This window comes from Castor canadensis, chromosome 5 (assembly GCF_047511655.1).
Source record: "Castor canadensis chromosome 5, mCasCan1.hap1v2, whole genome shotgun sequence".
NCBI classification, from domain to species: Eukaryota; Metazoa; Chordata; class Mammalia; order Rodentia; family Castoridae; genus Castor; species Castor canadensis.
The window spans coordinates 73,157,436-73,169,964 of NC_133390.1; the positions used below are offsets into that span (position 1 = coordinate 73,157,436).

Genomic DNA, 12,529 nt, shown 5'->3' on the forward strand with positions numbered 1-12,529 from the left:
CAACTTTCCACATGTTATTAACTATTTTTTCCATGATATTCCAACGTCTGGATCGCATGGGTAATTCAACATATGAAGGGTCACACTTCATTCACCTTTTTGCTATAGAAGAAAAAGTCTGGAACCCAATGGATATTGGATTGGAGCCTATCATGATTAGAAGTAGGGAAGCCACTCAACAGCCCGTGCAAGGGAGGGTGGTGGGCTAGAAGAGGGTATTGGCAGTGAGGTTGTAAAGAAGCAAATGAACTTGAAGCCTCTCTTTAGGAGAGGCTGATTCACGTGATGTGGGTTAGAGAGAGGGGACTCAAAGCTGGCTCCTGGCTTTCTGATTTTAGCAACCAGGTGGTGTCAATGACTAGCAAGAGAAAGATACAAGGAGGAATTATGAGTTTAGTTGACTGAGGTTCCTACAAAATTCCAAAGAGGAAATACTCAATGTGCAGTTGGATATACAGGTCTGGAACTCAGGAGAGAGGTCTGGTCTAGGAGTCTAGCTCTCTGGTCCACCACCTTAGGGGTTGTAATTGAAACTTTGGGAATGACTGAGATCATCCAGAAAGGACAGAGAAGAGAAAGCACCTAGAAGAGAACTGTGAGGAAAGCGCCAACATGTAAGGGATGGGCAAAGGAAAAAAGCTCTTAAAAGGAGCAGCCAGAGAGGTAGAGAGAAAGCAGGAGCCAGGGGAAGGGTGGTGTCAGCTCTGGTGAGCCTCCACTGACTATTTTGTCATGAGTATGCCTCGTTCTCTCTCACCTTCAACTCCTTGAACATGCCGTTCTCTCTTCCTAAAATATCTGTGGCCGAAAGCCAAGAGATTAAGAAACATAAGGAACAAAAAGACTCCATTGGATTTAGTGACCACTGATGTGACCTTGGTCATTGTGACAAGAACAGTGGCCATGGTAGGTTGGGTATGCTAACCAGATTTCATGGTAGAGGGTTAGCTGGGTAAGGTGAGGAAGGCTTCAGTCTCTCATCTGGCTCTTGACAAGTTGAGGACCATTGTCTTTTACTAGGCAAGTTTAACTTGTCTAGATTTATTTTCACAATGGTATGTGGGTTTTCTTTTTTTTTTTTTCTTTGCTTTAGGCTTTCTAGTATTTATGCTGCCTTGCTCCTTCTTTACTATTCTACAATTTGCTGAGTAGACTACTGCATTTACCGTTATCTTCTAAAGTGCACAGAGGGTGGCACCTTGCTTGTAATTTTACTCAGTTGTGGAACCAGAGTTTGAACCCCCTGTCCAGAGTCTACACACACCACAGTGCTGTACTGGCTCTTGTGACCCAAGCATGCCAACAGACATAACAAAGCCCTTGAAAATAATCACACCAGAAGAACAAAAATTTCACTTCTAGAAATATATCTTAAAGAACTAATCAGAAAACTGTACACATAGATAATTTCTTTAGTATTTTTTTGTAATAGCAAAACAATTGTGAATGTACATAAATTTTCCTTTAAAAAAAATCAAGTGTTCCTCTCCAGGTGTTGACTTCTCTGTTAGCTTATGTTAATAGTTTTTTGGTCTTGTATATAAATTTTGGTTGTAAATTGATCACGTTCTTTTAAAAGTTAATTGGAAAAATATTTACATTAAAATGTATGCCACCTTGCTTCCTGGACTTACTGTTTACAACACAGAACAGGACTTGACAGGTAAGGATAGAACATCCTAGAGTCCATCTGAAGGTGGCAGAGGAGTATTCTGGCACCAGCATGGAACGTGTTGTAAGACTGGGAAGTTTGGTTCTAAGCTGTCTGGCAATGAAGCAGAAAGAAACACAATAACTTACATAATTTTCATTGTCCAATAAGACAAAGAATTCTAACTAATTCTTTTGTGGAGGCAGTTTTACCAAGATCTAAAATCAAGCAGAAATTTATTATGTGAATCCTCTCAGAAAGGGTATCGAGGGACACTGAAGACTATCTTTAACCAGTTTATAAAGAAATCTTCTTAAATGCAGTCTCCTGGATGGCTCTCTGTGAAGTTACTATAAAAGCTCACAGCGAGACATCAACTCCTGCGCAAGGAAGAATGTTTATGCAACTGCCTGAGGCGGGGACCATGCATTGTCTTCTGGACATGGGGTTCATCTGTGGGGCCCCTGCCCTACACAAAGCCCTTTGCCATCCCCTACCTTTTTGGCTTTGGCATTAAGGCATCCTCGCGTGAATTCCAGTTGGGGTGAGTGAGAAGAGGTTGTAGCCCAAAAAGGCCAGCTGTAAGCTAAAAATTTCTTTGAAAATTTGCAATTTATATTTAAAATCCATGTGAATTTTACAGTCTGTTTCATAATGTGTTTAGAGGGAAAAAAATGTGTTTTCCTCCTCAAACTTTGAACAAAATTGGTGTTGTAGGAGGATGTGTTGTATCCATCCTATTCGAGTATCTCTTGGCAAGCTACTTGGGGCCGTCCCCCCAGCTCCCCCCAGACACATCATTATTTTAATTTGAAGTTGGGCAGGGCTCCCAGAGTGTGGATGAGTAGAAGGCTTTCCTTTATTAGATGTCTTGGAGCAGAACATCATATATTCTTCAAATGTTTAGAGAAGGGGTGCTACATGGGATTTGGCTAGCAGGGTTTTGTTTGTTTGTTTTTGTTTTTGACAGTATCTTGTAAACATTTACGAGCTGGACTTCCTATGCAGACAACAGAGAATGCCACTGTTTCACCCAGGCACAAACATCAGGGGTGACCACATTAGGCAAGAGCCAGTACTTGTTACTCAAGAAGGATCTATGAAGCTCTAGCGTTACTGATTGGTCATGACCAACCTGATGTCCCATGGAGAGCACATCTGGGTGGCGCAGGGCAGGGCTGACCTCACTCAAATAACAAGGCTCTAGATGAGAGGGTTGAAACCTCCCTCCCACCCCTTGGCGCAGGCTTTTGATGAGAGCAATCATGTTCCAAGAACTTTGTTCTGGCTAAGACTTCTGGGTTTTAAAAGCAGAGGGCTGGTTAAACAGCTCTAAAGGGAGAGTGTTGTGCAGCTCTCTCGCTGGATTTGGGGCTGAGCTGGGCTGTCCATAGGTGTTTATGGTGGGAGGAAAGGCCTGAGGAAATACAGAAGAATACATCCAGTATTCTCCTGAAATTAGAGCGTACAACAACTTTTGTGAGCAAGACTCTTGGAATGCGGGCCATGGAGAGGCCAGTTATAGATCACCAGAAAGTTCCATCTAATGTGAAAGAAACACTTCATGTGGGAAAGTATCTAAGGAGGACGCCGGGCACCTCTTCCCCAAAAGAGCTTCAGCATGGCCTCAGCAGTCCAGCTATTTTAAGAAAATCATCCTCTCAGCGAGCTGTCGAAATGAGTAAGCTACAAATCTATCTCCCTAAACAACAGAAGGTTTCAGGTTGAACGATTTGATCTGGTACCATTTTAAAAGAGTCATTTAAATCTTGGCCTAACCAATACTTAAGACACTTGTGGTTTACCCCATGGGAAACACCAGCAGGACATCAGAAGAGGGGAGAGCCTCACATCATGGGGGTGTTTATTCCCCCAGAACCCTCCTTACAGACTTGGCAATGGCTACATTTCTCTGCTGATGACCACAGACCTGCTGTGGGTGGGGGTGGGGGGAATCTCTCCTGTAGCAACAGTTCTCAGTGAGTTCTGGCAACTTCTCCCTCCCTCCCTGCAGGTTGGGGGGCAGCAATGCAGGCCCAAGGGAATTCACCATCCCTTGTTCATCTCTGCTAAGCCTGACCCACGCCTTCATACAAAGTCCCTTCTGGCTATGTCATCTTTCCCCTGCTGGAACCTGACTTCCTGGGACTTTCCTGAAGTGATGTCATTCCCAAGACTAACCCCATGGGAAGAGGAGCCCCTTCATCTAAGGAACTGGATCCTTAAATGAGGCCCTAGGTGGGCAGCCCTGGGGACTCGGCCTCTTTCTACCAGCCCCATTATCCTGACCTTGGACCGTCTTGGTGGAGGTGGCCGAGGTGGTATCCACCTTGGCCCATTGGATGGGCCAGAGAGAGAGGGACCTCTGGAGAGAGTCACAAAGTATACCCTGCCTTGTGACCTGGACTCCCCTAGACACTTTCAAATTACTCCTTGCATGCATTTCTTATGGGTACGCCCTGTGCTTTTGGTAAAACCTCGTTTAAGCGGGCCAGCTTTGTCTCGGCCATCCAGATCATAAGAGAAAGGTTATGTGTTTACCCTTGGGACAGAGAGTCAAGGGGAAAGCAGTGAGTGGCAAGCAGGGACAGCTGAAGAGAGACTCTGAGGGAGAGGATAAGGTTGTAGCAGTATGGTCTAACCTCTCCTCCTCCTTACCCCCAAGAGATTCTGCTCTTAAAACTACACACAGACATTCTGGGTTGTATTTCATTGATGTAGCTGGCATTCCCCAGTCTGCTTGTCCCCACAACATGGCCGCCAGAATCCAGGCAACATTAAGATCTCAATCTGTGAGTGCAGATGCCCTTGACCCAAGGTGCACAGAGGCGTGAAGAGGTGATCAAGGCAAGAACTGCAGGAGGGCTGGAGATTGGTTCTATCTGGTGCTTGAGGTCCTGTTGGGAAACTGAAATTCATTTCATCTTTGACAGCTTCCCTGGGATCTGGCTGAACTTCCTGGTGAACCTCTCTGTCCCTGGCAAAGGAAGGTCATAGGAAAAAGGGCCTGCCCAGTGCTGAGTGTAGCATTGTGATCTGTGGACCATGGGGTCGTGCCAGCATTCCAGCCACACACACACCTACTCGGTGATCTGCTGTGCACATCATGAAGTAGATCTGTGTGGTGAGCCTGCATGGTTTGAGACCAAATCCAAACTTTATTTCTTGTCTCCTACCGCCCTTGTAAACTTTATTCAGGGGGAAAGCTTTTCTTCTGCTACAGGATGAAAACAGCACTCCCATACTTTTTCCTGCTTGGTTTTAGGTCCTAGAGAGCCGCTTTCAGTCAGAAAGAGTCTCAGCTGGATAGCTGTGGGTCAGTCACTCTTTAGTCTTCGTTTAAGGGAAAGCGCGCTCCCTGTCTTGCTCCAGTGCTCGTAGTAGGCCCTGATGTCTCTGAAGGGGGGATCCACTTAATTTTCCAACCCCATCTCCCCCTAGCCACCCCAAGGTGCTGCTTCCACACCAGGTCAGGGAAAGGGCAGGAGATGAGATAAGGGGTGGTCGCTTGCTGCTTAGTCAGGTGGCTTTGAGCTGTCTGGTTGGCAGAGAGCTAAAGCTGAGTTTCTTTTTTTTTTTTTTTTTTTGGTGGTACTGGGGTTTGAACCCAGGGCTTCATGCTTGCAAGGCAGGTACTCTACCAACTTGAGTCACTCCCCAGTCCTTTTTGCTGTCATTATCTTTCAAATAGGGTCTCACTTTTTGCCCAGCAGTCACTGGAATGACTGGCAGGCACCACCACACCCAGCTAATGATTGAGACAGGGTCTCAGAACTTCTTACCCAGGTTGGCACACTATGCTTTGTTCTAGTGAAGTCTGGAATGATCCACCAGCAAGACCAGGCTGTGCCTCATAGCCTCAGATTAGCCCATCTGTCTTTAATACCCTGGGGAAGGGACTCGATACCAGGCCTCTGTGCACCTCCCCCAACTCCAGAGGTCTTGTGTTATGGCTGCTGTCTGCCAGGATGGCCACCATTCAACCCCCACCCCATGCCACCCAGCGATCAAGAAGTCTACTGTTCTACCCCCTTTACTCTGAGCTAGCCTGTGGCTGTCTAACCATCGCGTGTCATGGAAGTGTCTCTGGGCCAGTCCTAGACTTTCCCCTTCCTCTCTGTTGGGCCCCAGCCTCCACGTTCTGAGGGAGCCCCAGCAACCACATGTAGAATCAAGTCCCCCGCCAGCAGTTAGTACCGGCTGACCTCCCAGCCAAAGTGTGAGTGACTCCAAGTGGAACAGGGACAAACTGTCCCCACTAAGCCTAGCCTAAATTGTAAATCCAAGGAAATCAGGGTTGTTTTAAGGTACTAATTTTGTGTGGTTTGTTGTGCTGCTCGGGAAAGTCTCCAGGGAGCCCTGCAGAAGCCTTTGCATGAGTGGGAGACTGGAGATAGCACCCCTTCCTTTGGGGTGAGGCAGGAGAGACCCCCCAAGGAAATCGGCAAATCTGCCTTTTGCACCCTGCTCTGCCTGGGGTTGGGGGGGGTTCAAGAAGAGAACTGGTTCTTCAAATTTTTCTCTTTTATCTTGGTGGCACTGAGGATTGTACATGTGACACAAGCCCTGTACCACTGAGTGCTACCCCCAGCCCTAACATTTCTTTCTTTTTTTTTTTTTTACTGTTTTATTATTCATATGTGCATACAAGGCTTGGTTCATTTCTCCCCCCTGCCCCCACCTCCTCCCTTACCACCCACTCCGCTCCCTCCCTCTACAGGGTAGACAGGAGATTTCTTTTATGGTCACTTAGATGCCAAAAATCTTTCATATTAATTCCCCAGTTAAAGGTGAAGGCCAGAGACCCTCATACCCAGATCCTGTGACACTGAGTCCAGGATTGGCCAGACTTCAGGCTCAAGCTGGATCATGCAGTGATTTTATTTAGTTAGTTAGTTTTGGCAGTGCTGGGGTTTGAACTCAGGGCAAGCACTCTACCACTTGAGCCATGCCCCCAGTCCTTTTTCACCTTAGTAATTTTTCAGATAGAATGTTGTACCTCTGCCCAGGACTGGTCTTAGACCACTAGCCTCCTACCTACAGCCTCCAGAGTTAGCTGGAATTACAGATGTGAACCACTATGCCCAGTTTACCAGTTGAGGTGGGGTCTCATTAACTTTTTGCCTCAGCTGACCTGGAACCATGATCCTGCCCATCTCTGCTTGCCAAGTAGCTGGCATTACAGGTATAAGCCTCCTTGTCCAGCCCCTCATTTTATCTTAATACAGAAAATCCCAACAGAATTTTATTTGAAGCCTCAAACTAGTTAAAAGGCTATGCTCCGGTTGAAGAGAGGTAGGTAGAAGGTTCACCCTTCCCAGTGGAGATACATACTGTTATCTTCCTTTTTTTTTTTTTTGGTCTTTTTTACAGTGCAGGGCATCAAGCCCAGCACCCGTACATGCTAGGGATGTACCACTCAGCTACATCTCCAGCTTCTTCTTTTTTTTGAGACAGGGTCTCACTATGCAACCCAGGTTGGCCTTGAACTCTAAATCCCCTGCCTTCTTCCCCCAAGTGCTGGAATTATAGGTGTCCACCACATGACCAGCATTATTATCCTTTCTAATAGATTAGAAAACTGAGGTTCACAGAGGTTAAGCCAGAAATCCAAATGTGGCTGACCATCAGCATAACTGGGGAGCTCTTGAAATGCACATTTCCGGGCCTTATCTCCAGACCAACAGAACCAGACCTGAGCTCTGTAGGGTCCAATGTCACATCCTGCCCAGTGGCAAGATGGGGCTGGGAGAAGGGTGAGGGAGGTGTATGAGTCCATCTGTCTGCATGGCCTGAGCCCCGGGCCTCCTTCCCATCTGCACCCTAGTGCATTCTAGCCCTCTCGTAGATCCACTGGGTTTGGGGGCTGTCTGTCTGTAGAAAGCCCATGGTCTTAGGCACAAAATTTGTGCAGCCCCAGCAAGCTTCAGCACAGAGCTCTGAACACTGGGCCCTGAAGCAGTGTCACCTGGACACTTGGTACAATTACCTGGTGGGCCCACCCCAGCTGTCCAGTTGTCCTAATCCTGCAGGTCAGAGTGGGGCTAAGGATTTGCTTTTCTATGTTTTTGGGGGGTTTTGGCAGTACTGAGGTTTCAACTCAATGCTTTGCATGCTTGCTAGGGAGGTGCAATACTGCTTGGGTCACAAATCCAGTCCTGGATTTGACTCCCTAAAGAAACCCCAAGTGGAATGACTCTGCTGATCCAGGCACCACACTTTGAGATTGATCCACCATCATCTTAAGGTGTTAGTTTTTCGTGGTTGTGACAAAATACCTGAGATAAACAATTATCTTAAAGGAAGGAGGTTTATTTTGGCTCAGAATTTTGGAGATTTCAGACCATGGTTGCTTGGCCTCATTATTTTGGGCCTGCAGTGGCATAGTACATCATGGTGGGCACAGGAGGCAGGGGAGGTCTGTTCACTTCATGGCAGGTGGGAAGCAAAGAGAAAGAAAGGAAAAGGCTAGGATCCTAATATCCCCTTTAAGAGCACGCTCCTAGTAACCTGACTTCCTCCCCCTAAGCCCCACCTCTTAAAGGTTCCACTATCTCCTAATAGCACCACAGGCTGGTAACCAAGACTTTAACACCTGGGCCTTGGGTGATACTTAAATCCAAACCATAACAAGCTGAAAAGAGGAGCCAATACCTAAAGCAACAGCTCCCTTCTTCAGATTCTTCTCTGCAGTCTGCAATGAAGTGCTCCCAGCAGCTAGGTTGTCCTTCCCTGCCATTCTGAGCTACTCCATACTGGAGTTCATTCCCCCATGGCTCCCCTGCACCCAGCACCTTGGTGCCAGTACTCTAAGCTACTCCCAGGTTCAATGAGGAAAGTGTAGACTAGGGAAATCACTGAGTACTCTGTGTGGACCCACCATCTGCACAGGGGTTTCTGGGAAGGGCTGTGGTGTTCACATTTGCCTTTGTGTTTTATGCACTGTGTTTATGCAGCCGACTGGGAAAAGAAGAACCTGATCTTAAAGTTTCCAGGCTGTCCCTGTTCCCTGCTTGAGTAGTTGTCCTAAAGGGAGTTGCAGACACCTACACTAACTAGTTCATTTGATTTAGGGCCCCAAACAGCACTCTACAGATTAATGGCAGCTCACATGCAAATAAAGGGAATCCACAGACCCCAGGCTTTTCAGTTTTGGTTTTCGTTTTTAAACAGTCCTGTAGCTCATAGGTCAGCTCTAAGTATTTCCTTATAATTCTCAAAAAAAAAGTGCCTCTGACTCATTGAGTATCTAATTGCATAGCTCATGAAGGAAGTTACTATTAAAAATTAAAACCCAGCATCCCCTGGGCCTTAGCCTCTCCCTCACTTCCACCCTTCATCTGAAAAGCTGCCAGCCCAGTCCTTCTGGCATAGAGACTTCACCAGGCTGTTCTGACCCCTGCCTTTGACCCCTGACTCTTCCTCCCAGACTCACCATTCTAACCTGGGCATATTTTGGTTTGAGGAAGAGTTCTAACTTGGGTATCATAACATTTGGTGGCTGCAGGTACCTTTCCTCTCTGACCTCAGTTTTCTCACCTGAATACATGGACATCAGGGGCTGGTTCCTCTGGAGGGAATGGGAGGCCCGGGTAGAAAAGGAGCCCAGGTCAGGAAATGCATGACCCTTGGAACCAGAGAGTTAGGACTGCTCTAGGGTTTTGGACTTGGGGCTGTTGGGAGCACATGGAGTGGCCCTGGCTACAGAGGTGAGTTGGTCCTGGCTGACTCATGCATCACTGGGCCACCATGTTACTTCTGCTGGTAGCCACAATGAGCAGCAGCCTCCAGCCTAAAGGTGATGCTAAGAACCGGGGAGCTTCTCTCTCAGGTTGCAGGAAGTTGTGGCTCAGGCTGACCAGTACCTAGCTTGTGACCTGTCCTGTGCATGTAACTTCAAAGAGCTACATCCCTAAAACATTGTTTTGTTTTGGTTTGTTTATTTGTTTCTTATTTCTTTTAGTTTTGTTTCATAAGACAAAGTCTGGCCTCAAGATTGAGCTCCTCTTCCCTTGGCCTCCCTAGTGCTGGGATTACAAGTATGTCCCACCATGCCCAGCTCACAGCTCCCATAGGGGCCCAGGTTGGTCTTAAGCTGAGCATAACCCTGTGGAGAGAGGAGTTTGTGTCCCAGTCCTCAGCCCCAAGAAACAACTGTGGCATAGGAGACAGATCTCAGTGTCCCAGCAGGTTCCTCAGTAGCCAGGGCCCTGCCCTCAAAGCACCTCTGAGTAAGCGCGGCCTCACACTGCTGGATACCTGCTTGGTTAGCAGCTGCCACGGTAAGGGATGACCTTTTGGGCCTATTCGCTTATTCTCAGGGAGGTGAAGTAACCCTGACTAGGAAGCACCCAGAGGCTCCTAGCTTACCCACGGAGGAGATCCAGGGAGGGCATTCTTTATAGGTAGTATGTGGGAAGCTTGGAGTCACTTATTATTTAAAAAATAATAAAATAAAAACTTATTATTAAAAACAGTTTGTCATTTTCAGCCAGGCGCCAGTGGCTCACACCTATGGTCTGAGCTACTTGGCGGGCTGAGATCAGGAAGATTGAGGTTCGAGGTCAGCCTGGGCAAATAGTTTGTGAGACTTCCATCTCCAAAGATAACCAGAGCAAAAAGGACTGGAGGTGTGGCTCAAGCAGTAGAGCACCTGCTTTGCAAGCATGAAGTGTGAACCTCAGTCCCACCAAAAAACAAAACCAAAAAACTTGTTATTTTCATTCAGGTTGATAAAGCAAGACATCTGGTTAACCGAGAGAACAAGACTGTGATCTTCTGGACCATCACTAATGACGTTCCATGGTTCTCCAGCCCTTATTTAACTGAACGACAGCCAACTTTACCGAGCACTTAGCAGTGTGCCAGGCACTCTGGACACGCATTGCGGAGTGTATCTAATGCAACATTTCTGCACAGCAGGGGTTGTATTTATCCCTTTGCCCTGAGGAATCTGAGGCTCAGCAAGTCACAAGACTTGTAAGAAGTAGAGCCAGAAGTCAAATCAGGTCTGAACTTGACTTTAAGAATTCCCTAATATGCAGCTTAGCAGCACCACTCCTGATTGCTTCTCCAAGGCCATCCCCACCTGGAAGTCCCTAACTCTGGTGGCAGTCATTGGTCATCATCTGAGGAGCAGAGAGACCCTCCACTATGCGTGAGGACAGGGCACTGGGAGGCAGTCAGCTCCCAGCCTGGGACTTCTGGGAGCAGATTGGTGTTAAACCCTGTACCATCCAGGCAGGACTGAGGTGTGGTAAAATATTAAAAAGTCCTTTTGGTGTTCTGCTTTTCCAGAAATATAACACAGCTCAATAATTCAAATATATGTACAAATGGTTTGAAAAGATGCTGCCAGCCAAGAGAGGAAAGTCAGTGAGCAAAGCCCCATGCTAAAAAGAAAGGCGGATTGAACCCAGGGCCCCTCACATGCAGGCAAGCACCATGCTACTGAGCCATCCCCCGCGCCCCCTTTATTTTTCAGCCTGGCCTTGCTATGGTACCCAGACTGGCCTTCGATTCCTGCCTCACTTTCTCAAGTAGCAGGGACTACATGTGTGCGCCTGGCTCTTTTTTCAAAACATATATATTAAGAAGGCAGAAAAATCTCAAACTGTGATTGGGAGAATGAAGAAATGAAAGGTGTTAGGCTCTTAGCCTGCATGGCGTTCCTCACAAGAAGGGTGGCTGGGGGGTGGTGAGTAGGGGATTTCCTCCAAAACCTGGAAGGCCCCCCAAGAAGGGCACCTTGGAAAGCCCTGGGTGGCTTTACTGCCCACCAAGGTCCCACTGTCCACACGCTGGCCTCAGGTTCTGAAAGGCTCTCCCAGTGGAGGGTCACACTACAGCCTTAATCACTGCTAGAGGCGTGCCAGCGCAGGGGACAGAGGCAGCACAGAGTTGCAGAAAATCAGGGGGCATCATCCAAGTGTGGGTGAGCTCCAAAAGAGATTTTTCTCTGAGGAATTATATTGATGAAATCCAGGTTGAAAGGTCCAAGTTCAAAGGTCTGTTTACTTTATTATCTTTTCACCCTGAGGAATGTGCCTGTTTGGTTAATGTTTATTTTGCTGAATAATCTAGTTTTAGTCAAGTCAATAAAAGTCACTGCTAATTTTATTAGGGAAAAAAATGCACTTGACAGCTAATTATACCTCAAACCAGAGGTTAGTCCTGGGCCTGTTGCCTCTACTGCCACCTGGTGGTGGAATCTGATAGAGCAGGGCCTGGCATTTGGGGTATGGGCCAGAACCTGAGTCTGGGATTGGGAATCGTAAATCTGCGCACTTTGTATCAGGGCAACCAGTTGGATAAAGTTCCTCAAACTGAATTTCAATTTCTGTATCTTAAAATAGAGACTGTCTTCCTATTTGGAGGACGGTTGTGGTTATCAAATGAAAATATATGTATAATGCCTAGAGCACAGTAATGTTTAATAAACTGGAACTATTAGCCTTACTGGAAAAGACCTTGATATCCCTGAGGGCAGTGTCCAGTGGTTTCGTGGAGTTCTGGTTCATCATTTCCATTACTGGCCCAAGCCAAGCCACAGAAGACATAGCCCCGCATGGGTGCCAACTCTGCTGAATCAGAGGTGAGCGAAATCGGTAATTCCAGAGGGGTAGGCCTTGACATTTCACTCTAATTACATCCAAAGTCTACCAAGTGCACACAAACTGGAGGAGAGCTGCCTAGATGACAAAAACAAAACAAAGTAAAACAACCAAAACTAAAAGACTGAGGGATTTTAGCAACAGAAGTTTCAACAGGAGCCAACTGAGTGACACGCGGAGGCAGGGGCAAGACACCAAGGATTTGCACCCAGTAACCTACTTCCTCCAGCTAGGTCCTACCTCTTAAAGTTTCTAGAACCTCCCA

At 47.0% G+C, this 12,529-nt stretch overlaps 1 long non-coding RNA gene across 1 annotated transcript; it reads left to right on the forward strand.

Moving 5' to 3' along the window:
• The first annotated feature begins 2,626 nt into the window (after nt 1-2,626).
• LOC141423255 (uncharacterized) lies at nt 2,627-12,109 on the forward strand. Its single transcript, XR_012447974.1, has 2 exons — nt 2,627-3,332; nt 10,380-12,109. It is a non-coding gene; the product is annotated as an uncharacterized lncRNA (long non-coding RNA).
• The last annotated feature ends 420 nt before the right edge of the window (nt 12,110-12,529 follow it).